Consider the following 17,775-nt stretch of genomic DNA (forward strand, 5'->3'; position numbering starts at 1 on the left):
GATATGCCACAGAATCAAAAACAATAAAATGTAAACTTATTATATTGAAATAAAACCATATGACTAAGTTTTATTTATTTGTGTTCATGATTAGGTAGACTTCTAATAATAACTTTAAAAATCATCTCTTTTTGAGGAAATTGTAATAAATTGGTGGAATATCACACTAGAGCTTTTGTGTTAGGAAGTGCTGACTGATTGAGGTCTACTCTGATAAAAATGAGCATTTCCAGTCAATTTGCATTATATATCAGATACCAATTTGTGATAAAGTTTACAAAGCTGAAAAAGAAAATAAATAATAATAGCAAATACTATAATAATAAATAAAATTTCAAGATTTGAGAAGAATAGCTTATAAGTAGTCTTTGGATCTACTTGATTACTGTAAAATTTCAATCAAATGAAATCAAACCAAAAGCCAGGAAAAAAGACTGCAATCTCAGAAGAAGGTCTTGGAATAAATGGATTCAACTAACATTACATAATTTTGTTTTTCTAATTGAAAGTCAAATTTATTAATTAATCATAGAAGTAATTTTAAAAGTTACACAAGCATTAATAATAAAATAGAAAAAAGTTCGGCAGTTCAGCACCTATAATAACAAATAATTGGCATGAGATTTGGTTTTAGTTTAGTTATATACTTGATGTGTATGTGTGCATGTGTTGTGCTGCATGTTGATGGTGATATAAACTGTATTTCTATCATAGGTCACAGCTTGTATTAGTAAGCCTTCTTCAGAGAGCTAGAACCAGTAAGGTCTATCTCTCTATCTATCCATAGATACAGGCTTATCTATCGAAATGCAGGCAAGGGTCTTGCAAGTCTTTCTGGAAAGCTTGAATGTATTATCCTGAATGTAATATGTAGTCATTAAAGAATAAAACGGGAGAGTGATAGGATAAGATTTATTTTAGAAACATCAGAAAGAAGTGATATGGAAGGTGGATTATAGAAGAGTAAGGTTTGATTCCAGCAGTTTAATTAGGAGGCAGTGAGACTGAGGAAAGAAGAGGGGATAGATTCGAGATGTATGGAGTAAGAGGTATGAAGGACAACTCATAGCTTTGTGCCTGGGAATTCTGAGCAGAGACCAGTGCCATTCAGTAGGATATGGAACAAGAGAAGGAGTAAGTTTTAGAGGGTACTTGATGATTCGATTTTGAATTTGTTGTTTGAGGCCTTTGAGGACTCCTAAAGGGAGCTGTCCAGTACCCAGAATGGTATTTGGGACTGAAGGTCAGTGGAGAGGACTAGTATTATTATGCTAAGCATTTGAAAGTGTTGAGCATTTCCTCTGACTTGGAAATCAGAGTCACAGATGTGAAGCTTCACAGAAAGAGTCTATATAATAAAAAGAGAAAAGCATGGGAAAGGTCAAATGTAACTCTGGAAGGAAACAGAATTTAAGGGATAAACAGAGGAAGAGAAGCCAGAGCAACTCAGAATTTATTTTTTGGAGGTGCCTAGGGGCATAAAGAGATGAACAGGGAAGCCTGGTGTGCTGCAGTCCATGGGGTCACAAAGAGTTGGACACGACTGAGCGAGTGAACTGAACTGAACTGAGGGGTATAAAACTGTCAGAAAAAAATCAATCAGTTGATCTAAGAAAGAACTGGAAAATTTTATTCAAGCCAAATCTGAGGAATATAACCCGGGAAAAGCGTCTCAGAAAGCTCTGAGAATTGTTCTGCCAGTTAGAAATCAAGGCATAGTCATACAAGTTTTTTTGAGACAGAGGACTGTACGTCAAATGAAGTATTATCAACATTTTACATACTCCAAATCTAAGCAGCATCTTGGTGGTCATGTGACCCCTTCCAAGAGCAAGAAGGAATAAGGAGTCCTTTAAGGAGCTGTCTTGCTGATGCTAGGAGAATGTTGCTCTCTGTGGTTGAGCAGGTGCTCCTGCCAGTGAGGGAAGTATTCTCGCTGCCTAACACAGCCACACAATGCACAGGGTAGAGAGAAGAATTTTATATTTAAATTGTCCTTGACTTGTCATAAAACAGGACTTTTACCTCACAAAACTAATTTGGATTCTGTATGTGTATGTGTGTGACAAGTAAAGGCCCTGCCTAGGGATCTTGTCTTGAAGCCGTGTTTCCATCAGAGCACATTGCTTTTACTCGGAGGATATGTTTACGTGGGAGGGCTGTTGAAGATAAATGTTGTCACTGTTTCTTGACCACACCAAGACAGACTCATTAAGGAGACTAAGCAGCAAGAGTCAGAGATAAGAAGAGAGGGGACAGTGGCATCAAATGTTGGTGAGCGAGAGAGGGAGATAAGAACTGTTGTCTCCCAGGCTGCCAGCCACAAACAGATCACACTCTCAAACTGCGTCATTTGAGGAGAGCTTAATAAAGCGATGGTTTACCAAGGTGTGGGAAAGGGGCAGGGAGGCTCCGTGCGACAGTGCCTTCCAACAGGGCTGGTGAGAGGGTGATGCTGGCTTGTTCCTCTGCTTAACGGGGCAGGAGGAGGGTGCAACTGTTAGAACCTGCTGTGGGAGAGCTTTGTTGGGAGGCTGCCTGAAGGAGCTCTGGGATGTGATCCCGGGGCTTTGCAGGGCGGGGCTGGAGGGCAGAAACCCTGACTGCTACTTTCTCTCTTTTTTATAAAGTTTGTAATTTTATATTGGAGTATAGCCGATTAACAATGTTGTGATAGTTTCAGGTGCACAGCAAAGGGACTCATCCATGCCTATATGTGTATCCATTTTCCCATCTCTCCTCCCACCCAGGCTGCCTTAGAACATTGAGCAGAGTTCCCCGTACTGTACAGTAAGCCCTTGTTGATTATCCATTGTAAACGTAGCAGTGTGTACATGTTGATCCCAAACTCTCTATCTCTTCCCCAAATTCTCCCCTGCTCTGGCAACCATAAGTTCGTTCTCTAAGTCTGTGAGTCCATTTCTGATTTGTAGCTAAGTTCATTTATATGCATGTGAGCTCTCCAACATGCTCTCTCCCCCCTGGAGAGTAGGGATTCTGCTTTAGATGTCATTACAGATCTTCCTCAGCTTACAGTGAGGTTATGTCCGGAAAAACCCACCATGAAGCCAAGAATTTAATACACTTAACCCACCAAACACTTACATTAGCCTATACTTGGACAAAACTGTCCAACACAAATCCTGTTTTATAATTATTGAATGACTCATGTAATTTATTGAATTTTGTACTGTAAGTGAAAACAGAGTGGTTGTCTAGGTACATGATGGTTGTAGCTGTTATCCATTGTTTACTCCAGTCATGGAGTAACGGGAGCTGCCACTCGCTGCCTCTGCCCAGCATCAAGAGAGTATTGTACTGCAGATTGCTAGTTTGGGAAAAGGTCAAAATTAAAAATTCCGAGTATGGTTTCTACTGTTTGTGTATCTCTTTCTCACCATTGTCAAGTTGCAAAACTGTAAGTCTTACCATCATCTGTATAACTTCAGTGCCTAATGAAGTGTTTGAAACATAGCAGGTGCTCGGCGAAAATTTTGAATACAAAATGTTCAAATGTCCAAAACCCTAAAAACATCCCAAAGGCATAATCCAAATGCATGCACGCAGTCAGCTATTGTGTTCTATTTAGCTCTTCAGTGCGGCCCCATCCCTCTTCAGTGTGTGTTACATCTCAGTTTATTGCTCCATTCGCTCCTCCCAGGAGTAGTCTTCCTTAAATGAGTTTTAACCCCTTCTATCCCGAGAAAGTTCAGTTCTTGTTTGAGAAGCCTTATCAGCTTTGCACAAATGCTGGAATATCTCTCATGTGAATTCAAGTTTATTGCTAAACTCTTTTCTCTCCATGAAGCTTCTTTGGAAAGCTTTCTTAGAAAGTAGTTTTTCTCCAGTCTTAACTGGTTCCATTTTCATCCTGATATTACAGTGTCTGAGTTCTAAGACTTGACAGAAGTATTTCCTGTCTAACTGGCTGAAGGGGGTTGAAAGTTGCTTTTAGGTACTCTTATGAGTATTTTAAATGCGGTTCTCTCGTTTAAGAAGTATTTTGACATATTTAGAAATTCTTAGTAACATTTTTGGAAAGAAAAGTATAAAAAAGAATCTTGCTTCTATAACTCTTTAATTTCTTTTTGACAATTCCCATTTCTCTCTTCTAAGATACATAATTTGAAACCAAATTTTACTCTTTATTTCATTCTCAAACCATAATATTATGAAGTATGATAAAAGCAAATTAGCCTGAACAACAAAATAATAAAACATAATGAAACTTGGACATTTTAAAGTATAGAACAAAAGATGAAATTAAAATCTCTATTCTGAGAAAGAATCTGGCAAATTCCAGTTTGGCCCCTAAAGGACCCTTTATACAACAGGCTGAAGCAAAATATATAAAGGATAGTAAATCAAGCTGAACTTAGTGTTTCTTTATTTTTAATGGTTTGTGTTTAACCCTTATGACTAAATGCTCCAGATGGTTGTTTAAATTATGGTAGTGGGATTAGTAGGCATAGTTGCACAGGAAAAGCAGGATTTTCTGCTTTGAAATGTGCATATTTCACAGATTATGTGCTTTCACATGCCAAGACATGGTAAAATTTTGCTTGTTTAGGAATAGCTCCATTTTTAAGCTTCCTAAGTACCTCAGCTGAAATGATACATATATTTTGCACATAAATATTGGAAGGGTTGGGGGAGTCAATGTGATTCTTGCATTGTGGAGACTAGACAAAGTGGTTATCCATGTTTTACATAGTCCTGAGTCTTTGTGGTTCCAAAACACACCCATTTTATAGGACAGGTTAGAAACATGTTGCTTCTCAAAATAATCACTTAATATTTTGTTTTTATTAAACAACTGAAAAATATCTGACCGAATTATTTCATTTTGAACATATTATCTTTTTGGCGTGTATAAAATGCTATTTAAGTAATTGAGTATTTTTTCCCCCAGTTGTTTGAGTGCTGAAAATTCAATCTTCTGTAATTAAAAATAAATCTTCTAACTGAACATAGCAGTTATTTCCTGTATACTTTATTGAAAGTGACAGAAGTGGATAAAATATAACCATGAATTGTGCCTCATTCCTGTGACATATCAAACTCCCATTTCATTAAACTTGGGAGGCTTTTTAAAAAATATGATACTGAAAGAAGGGAAATAAAATTCTTAGGTTTCGAAAGATTATTAATAGATGAGATTTGAATAAGACTGATCAAATGCTGGAATGGATGCTTTCTTTCTTTCTTTTCCTTTTCCTTTTTTTTTTTTTTTTTTGATTGCCTACATTGTCTGAAAACTGTTCAGCAGAACAAAGGGTTTTATGGATGAAAGACTGGTATGAAGAAACATGAATGTCAACTCAGGCTCTGAAAGACAGTCTGCTAATGAAATATTCTAAAAGTCATTTTCAAGGTGGTTGAAAGTTCTCACTGATGTGCACCAATGCTTTTGATAAAAAAATTATATATATCAAATAATTACACAAGTGTTGGCTCCAGGGATAGAGAAAATAAGGTGAGTCCATATGCATCCAAACATTAATGAAAGACTTGTGTATCATACTTTCTTTCCATGGGTAAAAATAATCAGACACGTGGTAACATTATTTTGGTAGTAAATTTCTTACTTTGTGCATCTGAAAAGTGCCCTTTTCTGCTATCTTGGTAATGCTAACTAACTTGATCTATGATTTACTACTTAATAGTTAGCTTTTTATGTGGAAAGTGTATTATCTTTTAAAATTGAACTTCCCCAAAACATCATTCAGTGAACTTGCCTTATAAATGCAAGAAGTAATGACTTTTCCCCAAAGATCCACTGATCCATTCTATGAATATACATACCTCCCAATAACATCTACTTATCCTCTATTCTTGGAGAAGGGCATGGCAACCCACTCCAGTATTCTTGCCTCGAGAATCTTATGGACAGAGGAGCCTAGCAGGCTACAGTCCATGAGACTGCAGAGTAGGACATGACTAAAGTGACTTAGCATATATGCATGCATCCTCTTTTCTATGGTATTCATTCTTTCTTTAGGATATATATACACACACACATATAATCTTGGTAATAATTTTGAAAGATGTATATCCCCCACATATTTATATACATATTACTCTACCTGCCATATATAAATGACACATACGTCTGTGTGGGTTTATAATTTGATGGAACTGTATATTCAGATGTCCTTGGAATCTGTATCAGTTTTCTGTGATTGATTTTAACCATGCAAGTTTGGTGAAGATTCTCTTTCAGGAATGTCTATCAGTTCAGTTCAGTTCAGTCACTCAGTCGTGTCTGACTCTTTGTGACCCCATGAACTGCAGCACGCCAGGCTTCCCTGTTCATCACCAACTCCCAAAGTCCACCCAAACCCATGTCCATTGTGTCAGTGATGCCATCCAGCCATCTCATCCTCTGTTGTCCCCTTCTCCTCCTGCCCTCAATCTTTCCCAGCATCAGGGTTTTTTTCAAATGAGTCAGCTCTTCTCATCAGGTAGCCAAAGTATTGGAGTTCCAGCTTCAACATCAGGCCCTCCAATGAACATCCAGGGCTGATCTCCTTTAGAATGGACTGGTTGGATCTCCCTGAAGTCCAAGGGACTCTCAAGAGTCTTCTCCAGCACCACAGTTCAAAAGCATCAATTCTTCTGCACTCAGCTTTCTTCATAGTCCAACTCTCAAATCCATACATGACCACTGGAAAATGCCCCTTATAGGGAGGCCCTTAATTAGGCTAACAGTGGTTCTATGACATGTTGAGATTAGTGGAGGCATGGTTGGTAGGTTTTTAAAAATACTCTAAATCAGATTGACCATGGTATGTCTACTTCCTGACCCTTCATAGTCCCAGAGGACTGGGCTAAATTGCAATGGTCTAAGCATTAAACTTTGTATGCCTGGGTCTGGGCTGGGTTTGGTGTACAAGAGGCAGCTAATCTCTGGGGAGTGGAGTCTATCCTTTCATTTTATATTTTCATGAATGGAATTTTAATTACATGATATAAACATAAACAAGAATTTTGCATGACATTTAATATTTTTGGGGACCAACCCAGTCCCAATCTCTCAAACCCATCTGCCTTTGTATATAATATGTATCATAAAATTGCCGGTTTAATAATGAATTTTTCTTTTATGCTCTTTGGACTTGAAACTCCTTCTCAGCAGTCTATATCCAATCATAATGCTGTCTTTTCTTCAAAATATCAGCTAACATTCTTACAGGGTTTTTGTTTTTTTTTTTTAAAATACGTTGTTTAGTTGCTAAGTCATGTCTGACTCTTTTGCAGCCCCATAGACTGTAGCCCACCAGTCTTCTCTGTCCATGGGGTTTTCCAGGCAAGAATACTGCAGTGGGTAGCCATTTTCTTCTCCAGGGGAACTTCCTGACCCAGGGATTGAACCTGTGTCTCCTGTATTGGTAGGTGGATTTTTTTTTTTTTAACCACTGAGCCATCTGGGAATTCCTTTTATACATGTATATCAGGTGACATACATTATATGATTATATTTCATATCACATTATAATTTTGCAGTCTTTTTATATGTTTTATACTAGTCAGAGAGGTTCTAGAGCTGAGGGGCTAGAGCTTATTCATTAAAAAAAAATTCCCATCATCAAAAGTAGGCACTCAGTGAGTGAATATTAGTTTTAAAAAATTGTTCAAAGGTAAATAAAAATGTGTAAAATAGGGTTTTTACAATTGATAAGGAAGCATAAAAAAAGATGGAGACCAAGATGTGGTGACATTGAGATAGTAGAAAAAGTGGAATCACCTTGTAGAGAAATTGGGACCCTTGTGCGCTGTTGGTAGAAATATAAAATGATGCAGCTGCCATGGAAACTGTGTAACAGTTCCCCCCAAATTAAGAATGTAATTCTTATATGACTCAGCAATGTCACTTCTGTGTATATATCTGACAGAATTGAAAACAGAGTCTCAAAGAGGTGTTTGCACAACCATTTTCATAGCAGCATAATTGATAATTGCCAAAAGATTGAATGGATAAACAAACTGTGGTATATACATACAATGGAGTCTTAAAAAGGAGGGAAATTCTAATGCTTGCTACAACATGGATGAACCTTAAGGACATTCGGCTAAGTAAAATAAGCAATATGCAAAAAGGCAAATGCTGTATGATTCCACTTACATGAAGTACCTAGAGTAGTAAAAATTCATAGAGAAAGAAAATAGGTTAGTTAGTTGCTATCGACTCAAAGGGAGGGGAAATGAGTTAATGGGTGTAGCATTTCAGTTTTGCAAAATGAAAAGAATTTTTGAGATTGGTTGTACAAAGATGTGAGTATACTTAAAGGAGTACATCAAAGCTGTGTATTGTCACCCTGCTTATTTAACTTCTATGCAGAGTACATAGAAACGCTATGAGAAATGCTACGTTCATGAGAAATGCTGGGCTGGAAGAAGCACAGCTGGAATCAAGATTGCCAGGAGAAATATCAATAACCTCAGATTTGCCAATGACACCATCCTTATGGCAGAAAGCAAAGAAGAACTAAAAATCCTCTTGATGAAAGTGAAAGGGGAGTGAAAAAGTTGGCTTAGAGCTTAACATTCAGAAAACCAAGATCATGGCATCTGGTCCCATCACTTCATGGCAAATAGATGGGGAAACTGGCAAACTTTCTGTTTTTTGGGCTCCAAAATCACTGCAGATGGTGACTGCAGCCATGAAATTAAAAGATGCTTACTCCTTGGAAGGAAAGTTATGACCAACCTAGACAGCATATTAAAAAGCAGAGACATTACTTTGTCAATAAAGGTCTGTCTAGTTAAGGCTATGGTTTTTCCAGTAGTCATGTATGGATGTGAGAGTTGGACTATGAAGAAAGCTGAGTGGTGAAAAATTGTTGTTTTTGAACTGTGGTGTTGGAGAAGACTCTTGAGAGTCCCTTGGACTGCAAGGAGATCCAACCAGTCCATCCTAAAGGAGATCAGTCCTGAGTATTCATTGGAAGGACTGATGTTGAAGCTGAAACTCCAATACTTTGGCCAACTGATGTGAAGAGCTGACTCACTGGAAAAGACCCTGATGTTGGGAGGATGTTAGGAGGAGAAGGGGATGTTAGGAGGAGAAGAGGATGACAGAGGATGAGATGGCTGGATGGCATCACCGACTCAATGGACATGAGTTTGGGTTAACTCCAGAGTTGGTGATGGACAGGGAGGCCTGGCGTGCTGCAATTCATGGGGTTGCAAAGAGTCGGACACGACTGAGTGACTGAACTGAACTGAACTGAACTGATACTTAACACTCCTGAATTGTATGACTTCACAGTGGTTAGAGGGTAAATTTTATCTTAATTATATTTTACAATAATTTAATATAACTGAAAAAGAGAAGTCATCCTCATTATATATATTGCAATTATGTCAGATTAATTCATCCCCAAAGTATTTTAAAATCTATAATTTTGGTTATACATTTTGGGGCAGCTGCATGCATGCAAAGCTGCTTCAGTTGTGTCTGATTCTTTGCAATCCTATGGACTGTAGCCTGCCAGGCTCCTCTGTCCATGGGATTCTCCAGGTGAGAACACTAGAGTGGGTTGCCACACCTTCCTCCAGGGGATCTTCCCAACCCAGGGGTCAAACCTGCATCTCCTGGGTCTCCTACAGCTTCTGCCCTTGCAGGCAGATTCTTTATCCCTGAGCCACTGGGGAAGCCCCTTTGGGGAAGCTAGTTTACTTTTATTCTTATTTTAATTTTTTTTTTTACTGAAGTATAGTTGATTTACAATGTTGTATTAATTTCTGCTGTGCAGCAAAGTGACTCAGTTATATGCATTCCTTTTGGATGTTCTTTTCCATTATGGTTTATCCCAGGAGATTGGTTATAGTTCCCTGTGCTATACAGTAAGGCCTTGTTTATCCATTCTGAATTTAGTAGTTCACATCTATTAACCCCAAACTCCCAGTCCCTTCCTCTCCCTTCCTACCTTTCCCTTGCTAATCACACATCTTCTCTGTGAGTCTGTTTCTGTTTTGTAGAATATACATATAAGTAATATCATATGGTATTTGTCTTTCTCTTTCTGACTTGCTTCACTTAGTGTGATAAATTTAGTCACATTCATGTTGCCAGAAATGGTACTGTTTCATTCTTTCTTATGGCTGAGTAGTATTCCATTGCTATACACACACCACATCTTTATCCATTCATCTGTTGATGGACGTTTAGGTTGTTTCCACATCTAGACTATTGTAAATAGTGCTGCTATGAGCATAAGAGAGCATGTATTTTTTCAATTATAGTTTTGTTTGGCTATATGTCCAGGAGTGGGATTGTTGGATCATATAGTAGTTCTGTTTTTAGTTTTCTGAGGACCCTCCATATTGTTTTGCACAGTGGGTACACCAACTTAAACTCCCACCAACAGTGTAGAAATGTTTTGGGGGCAGATAGTTTAAATATAGGCTATCTGGTTGTTGTAGAAATATTCACATGCAAAAGGGAATTTACTGTTTTATAATTTTTAAACCAATCCACTAAGATGTATTTATTGCATATTCATAGTGTTTCATAGCCTTTAGCCATTGGGAAAAAGGATAACATAAATATCAAAAAGGTGACTACTTGACTACATTCGAGAGTTTTTATATAGCAGAGTCATAACTCATAACACATTAAGGGAACTGACACAGCTGCTTCTATAAAGTCAAACTTTCTGGAATTGTTCTAGAATAAATCTTAGCTAAAAATTAACTCAAGAAACTCAGAGCTCTGATACTAGGGAGAAAGGAGAATGAGATTTCCAACAAGTATACTCGGTCAGTTAGATCTGCAATGTGGTGGTGGCTTGAGAGTGAGATTTCAGATAAGAAAATTCTGAATTTTAATCCTGGCTCCATTGGACAACTTCACCAAATTATTTTATCAATAAATAAAGATAAAATATTTACCATGACGTGTAACTAGAGGTGTGTCTGTGTGTGTGTGTGTGTGCACGTGCCTGCAAGTGTGCACTCTCAGTCATGCTGACTCTTGCTGACCCTATGGGTTGTAGGCCACCAGGCTCCTCTGTTCATGGGATTGTCCAGGCAAGAATACTGAAGTAGGTTGCCCACTCCTCTCCAGGGGATCTTCCGAATCCAGGGATCGAACCTGCTTCTCTGCTTCTCCAGGCAGGTTCTTTACCACTGCAACCCCTGGAAAGCCCGTTAGACCCACTGCTGCTGCTGCTGCCAAGTTGCTTCAGTCGTGTCCAACTCTGTACGACCCCAGAGACGGCAGCCCACCAGATTCCCCCGTCCCTGGGATTCTTCGGGCAAGAACACTGGAGTGGGTTACCATTTCCTCCAATGCATGAAAGTGAAAAGTGAAAGTGAAGTCGCTCAGTCTGTCTTAAATGCTCACCTAGCAATTGCTTTAGCAATATTATCTCTCTAGTGGAACAGAAAAGGCCAAACAGAAAAATCTAGCCATTTTTCAGCAGTGATGTAAGCCTTTTAAGTCTGATCTGTCGAGTTTCATGTTCAGCTACCTCTGAAGCTGTTGGGGATGACCTAGAGAAAGGCAAGTTGAAAGGCAGCTATCAAAAGTGGGGCCAGGGGCTTGCTGCGCATGCGCAGACAGGGCAGGCGTGATTCGTTGGTGCGCCGGTGGCAAAGAGCAGGGTGGAGGGGAGCGGTTCCCGGAGATGCCTGACCTGTTCTGTTTTGAGGAGTGGCTAGCGGCGCGACAGAGCAGGCCAGGGACAGTCTACACCTGAGGGGGACTATGGAGCAGCTCTGTACGTGAGGTAGGACCCCAAGTCAAATGGAGGGCAGCCTCACTGAGCAGCCAGCGGTGTCACCTGTACCGGAGGCAGTCACTGAGCAGGAGCAAGTACCTGTGGTAGATGTCCAGGCAGAACTGAGACAGGTCTTCTTAGCTGAGACACCAAGAGGTCATTAAAGCAGTATCAGAATGGCCAGGTAGCTGATACCAAGAGGAAACAGATCAAAACAAAGAGGCTTCTTCTACTATTGGAAGCTTCTGCCCCAGCTTGCAGTGTGTGGTGGAGAACCTGCATCATACCTTAATCCGTAGGCTTTCTTAGGTCTTAAGGATCCCGAAACTGTCCTGTGGACATGGAAGTTGGTGGAACAGCAATCGTGACTCTGGGAAAGAGGTGCAAGATGCTGCCACACATTGACTACAGGTGAGATGCGTCCGGCAGGATGGTTGGATCTTCATTGGTCCTTTTAAGGGTTTTGACAAATAGGTGAACTCGATCCTCTGTGACTGTGATGAATTTAGGAAGATCAAGGCAAAGAATTCAGAGCATTCAGAGTATGAAGAAAAGCAAGTTTGGGGTCTCGTGTGGCTGCCCGGGAGAACTTGGTTTCCATGACAGTGGAGGGAATACCCTGTAAAGGTACTGGCATTGCTCAAGTACCATTTACTGGTGACGCTGGGGGCCGGTGGAGCAGCTGGCAGAGGTGTTCCAGCTGGTGTTCCAATTCCCCAGACTCTTGCTGGATTAACTGGCCTTGTCCATGGGGCCGGGGGGCCCATCCCAACAAGTCATGACTCCACAAGGAAGAGGTATTGTAGCAGCTGCTGCCACTGCCAGCATTGCTGGACCCCCAACTCAGTATCCCCCAGGAAGGGGGGTTACACCCACACCTGTTGGTCGAGCAGTCCCACCTCCAGGAATTATGGCTCCTCCACCTGGTATGGGCTTTCCAGGTGGCACTACTGGTGAAGAATCTGCCTGCCAGAGCAGGGGATGTAAGAGACATGGGTTTGACCCCTGGGTCAGGAAGATACCCTGGAGAAGGAAATGACAACCTATTCCAGTATTTTTGCCTGGAGAATCCAATGGACAGAGGACCTGGTGGGCAGCAGTCCTTGGGGTTTGCAAAGAATCGGACATGACTGAAGCAACTTAGGAGGCCACATGGTATGAGACCACCCATAGGCCCACCAATTAGGCTTCCCATACTCGAGGGATGCCAATAAGCTTGCCCCTGTTGGACTGAGACCCTCCACCAGGAATCAGAAGTCCACCTCCCCTAGGAAGGTGTCCACCAAGACCCTAGGATATTATTGATCCTTCTTAGTCATTTTTTTTTCCTGCAGTGTATCTTGTGAAATGTGTGCAGTACTTGAAAGCTTTGGTCCCCTCTGCTGCATTAATATAAGCTAATGCATAGAGTCATTAAAAAAGTGGGTTCAAAGGAGGTAGATGAACTTCACCTAGAAATTTCAGAGATTGACTGGGGATTGAGACAGCTACGAAGAGGAAAATTGTGGACCTAAATAGAGAACCAAGATTAGCAGGTCAGAGGAGACAAATAATACTAGATACCAACTAATAAATTTATGGACCACAGACTGTATACCAGGTGCTTTTCTAATCACTTTGCTTGTATTAACTCAGTGAATCCTTTCAACAACTTTATGCGATAGATACATGATTCCCCAATGTCTTCCCTGGTATCATCCTGACAGGATACCTGGGGACAGGGATTTGTATTCAATCCCATGAAAATTATCTCAGATACTCTGTCTTCTAGAGCTTCCCTAGAAGCCGTAGAAGGTGGCACTAGGGGTAAAGAATCCGCCTGCCTTTGTAGAAGACATAAGAGATGCGTGTTCAATCCCTGGGTCAGGAAGATCCCCTAGAGGAGGGCCTGGCAACCCACTCTAGTTTTCTTGCCTGGAGAATCCCATGGACAGAGGAGCCCTGTAGGCTACGGGCCATAGGGTTGCAAAGAGTTGGACACAACTGAAGTGACTTAGCAGGCAGGCAGGCACTCTGTCTTCTCTGAGGGAGTGGAGAAATGGACCAAGGGAGGAAGGAAAACCAAATGAATTTTTGTGACTTAGGGGTGTCTACCATGGGCAACCAGGGCTCCAAATGCCACTGGAAATCCTGTATAATCTCAGAACTGTTCCACCAAAGGACAGAGAAGCTGGAGATTTTATCCATCATCTTTTTGGGGCATTAGTTCCCAGGCACTGTCATGTTACCATATTCCAAAAGCACCGTCAGGCAGAGAAGCAGTCCTTGGAAATATAAGGAGCTGCCGATGGTGTCAGAGCAAAGACAGCATCTGCTACCTTGAGTTCACAAATGGGGAACATGGGACACAAAGTTAACATCACTCAATTTGCTTTATTATAAACCCATCATTGGATTTATTATAGAAATGACAATCACTGACTGAAGCTAGGTTCTATACTCTGCCTGTGTTAACATCAGTAACCCAGTACAGCTGAAGCTGATGAAACAGAAAAGAGTAGAAAGGCATCTTACTCATGAAATCCACTGGCAACACTGAGACACAGTTAATTGGTTCATTCATTCAATGATTTGTTTTTTCATCCAAAAATTTGTTAAGTGCCAAGGTGGAGAAGGCAATGGCAACCCACTCCAGTACTCTTGCCTGGAAAATCCCATGGATGGAGGAGCCTGGTGGGCTGCAGTCCATGGGGCCACTAAGAGTTGGACACGACTGAGCAACTTCAATTTCAGTTTTCACTTTCATGCATTGGAGAAGGAAATGGCAACCCACTCCAGCGTTCTTGCCTGGAGAATCCCAGGGTCGGGGAAGCCTGGTGGGCTGCCATCTATGGGGTCATGCAGTGTCGGACACGACTGAAGTTTCTTAGCAGCAGCAGCAGCAGCAGGATTGAGTTCAGTACTGTTCTATGCACTGGGGATGGTGTGGGGAGAGGAATATAAAGGAGAACAATTATGACCAGATTTCTTTTGTCATGTATCTGGCCTATTATTAGAGAGACAAAATAATAATTTCAAATGACACTGAATACCTTGAATAAAAGGGACATCTATGTGGCTAGTTACAATGCTAATAGTCACTCAAAGCACCAGGAACTTTGCCATAATTGCTAAAGAGAAAGGAAATTTCTACTTTTTACCAGAATAAGACTCCTAAATATGATACTGAGGACTGTGTAATTAGCAAGTGCATGACAATACAGCAAAGAAGAGGTGGATAAAGAAATTGTAAACACATTGCCAGCGGGCCTTGGCGCATACCTGCCCTGATTAAAGACTGATGAACTGTGATATTTCAAAAGGAAGAAAGTAGTTGTGTATATTATTCTTTATTTATCTTTGCATAAAAGATTAAAAGCAATCATCACATATTCTGTATCATTCATTCTTAGTGTATTGAATGTGTGCTCAGATGTGTGATAACTCTAGTTCAGGGATTAAGGACTTCTTTAGAGCATGGTTTTTTTTTTTTTTTGCCATCCTGCTTTGCTTTCAGGATCTTAGTTCCCTGACCAGAGATTGAACCCAAGCCCTCAGGAGTGAAATCATGGAGTTCTAACCACTTGACTGCTAGGCAATTCCTGGGGCATGTTTCTTCCTGTGCTCCAGGAATGTTGAGTTACATATTGTAGGTCGTACTTGGAGACTAACCTGTCGGGGGATGTTTATAATCAAAGAATGCTCGTGCATTCCCTCATTAGCTTTATTTTCATTCTCATATTTACTGAGTGCCTGTTTGGGGCAGGTACAGTGTGGGGCACTGAAATGAGCAGGAGAGACATGGTAACTGGGGCTCACATTCTAGTGGGGGAACCTGACAACAGGTAAACAAGAACCTGATCAACAAAATTGATAACAAGCCCCAGCAGGGTCCTCCTGCCCAGCGTTGTTCAAACCAATAGAATGATACTGAGTTCGGTCCAGAAGCAGAGGAAGGTTTTACTCTCTGATCAGAAAAATGGAGAGGTGTGAGCTCTTGCGCTCTGAGTGCTGAAGAATTGATGCTTTTGAACTGTGGTGTTCGAGAAGACTTTTGAAAGTCCCTTGGATAGCAAGGAGATCAAATTAGTCAATCCTAAAGGAAATCAACCCTGAATATTCACTGGAGGGACTGATGTTGAAGCTGAAGCTCCAATACTTTGGCCATCTGATGTGAAGAAGTGACTCATTGGAAAAGACTCTGATGCCGGGAAAGATTGGGCGCAGGAGAGGGAGGGGGACCGCAGAGGAACAGACGGTTGGATGGCATCACTGACTTGACGGAAATGAGTTTGAGCAAGCTCCGGTGTTGGTGATGGACAGGGAAGCCTGGCCTGCTTTAACACGTGGGATCGCAAAGAGTTGGACACAACTGAGCAACTGAACTGACTGAGCCAGGAGGAGGCCGAGATATTGCCAGTCTGGCGCAGGTGTGCCGCTCAGGCTCCTGGTAGGGTGCAGCGCCCCAGCGGGCCTGCGGCGTCTCTGCACTCCGCCTGCGGCGTCTCTGCACTCCGCCTGCGGCGTCTCTGCACTCCGCCTGCGGCGTCTCTGCACTCCGCCTGCGGCGTCTCTGCACTCCGCCTGCGGCGTCTCTGCACTCCGCCTGCGGCGTCTCTGCACTCCGCCTGCGGCGTCTCTGCACTCCGCCTGCGGCCACCATCTTGAATCGCAGTGCGGTGCGCAGCGCTCCTGCACAGGGCCCGTAGAGCCCAGGTGTCGGGCGCAGCATTCTTGCGCTTGGAACTCTGGTCCAAAAGTTTCGGGTACAAGACCTCTGCACACGGCAGCCAGTGAGCAGGTGAAACTAGCACAAAGGAAACAGACAAAAAAAGGTTAGGCTTTATTACCCAGTTTCTATTTTTATTTCTCGGGAATTGTTAATTGGCTTTACCAGTGGCAAGTCCCTCCTCTGTCTTTTGTACTCGTTGCGGAGGGGCGTGGAAGGGCGCAGGTCCAGCTTCTGTAACTACTGCCTACTGGTTTTGGGCGGTGGTGCAACCCCGGGTGGAGAAGTGAACTCCCTGGCTATCTTGAGCTACGTATGTTACCCGACCTTAGCCCTAACTGTTTGAATCTCTGAGCGACGGCAATTTATCTAATCTTTTGGAGACAGAGGATGTTACCCAATTAGATGTGAGCACCCCTACTCTTGAGGTCCCTCTGAACTGAAGCACCCCTGGATTGGTCAGGGAGTTCTTTCCTGCTCAGGTTCCCAATGCCAAAAACAAAGCTGAGTTTGGCTCAGGCGAAACAAGCTGTTCTTGGATGGCCAGGGAATGGAGAAGGGGAGCTCGTGTCTAAAGACACCCGCTCCCCAAAGGGAGGCAAGTGGGGAGTTTTGCAGGGTGAGAGGCAAGTGCATCATCAGAAACTGGGGCAAAGGACAAAGATTTCCAGCAACAGCTGGTGCATGGGCAGTCCCTCCCGCCCCCTTGCTCTCGCACAGATGGCGCTTGTGTGCTGTGCTCAGTTGCTGTTATGTCCGACTCTTTGCGACCACATGGACCGTAACACACCAGGCTCTTCTGTCCGTGGGATTTCCTAGGCAAGAATACTGGAGTAGGTTGCTGTTGTTATTTAGTTGGTAAGTCATGGATTGCCGTAGCAGAGTACAAATGACCCCTTGGAGTGGAGTTCTTAGCATGGTAATGAAGCAAAGGTAACTTTTGGACTCCTCCAGGTTTCATCTGTGCAGGTAGGTCCCTGAGGTCAAGTCAGAACGGATTTGGGGCAGTTGACCAGTGTGTAACTCTCAAAACATCTCTCTCTCTCAAAGTACAGCTGCAGAGCATCTCTGCCAAACACTTCGTATTGAAACAAACACAGAGCTGAATCTGGGCAAGTGTCCTTTAGCTCTCAGGGGCTGGGGTGGGAACATAGAGATCAACCAAGGCAAGAAAAGCAGCGAGCTTTAGCCTACACTTCCCTCTATCTTGGATCTAGCCAGTTTGGTCTGGTTTTGCAGTGGGCCTTTGTGGCATCCTGTTGATAGAACACAATTAGCTTCTATGATCAGCCATATGGCCTGGGTGACAAGGACACTGGTCGATTTAAGATATATGGCCCA

The 17,775-nt window shown here is 42.0% G+C and overlaps 2 pseudogenes; both read left to right on the forward strand.

The window, feature by feature from the left end:
* On the forward strand, positions 1,034–11,890 carry LOC102169123 (annotated as a pseudogene).
* On the forward strand, positions 12,067–13,020 carry LOC102169410 (annotated as a pseudogene).

The sequence above is a fragment of the Capra hircus genome, chromosome 18, assembly GCF_001704415.2.
Source record: "Capra hircus breed San Clemente chromosome 18, ASM170441v1, whole genome shotgun sequence".
Classification (NCBI taxonomy): Eukaryota; Metazoa; Chordata; class Mammalia; order Artiodactyla; family Bovidae; genus Capra; species Capra hircus.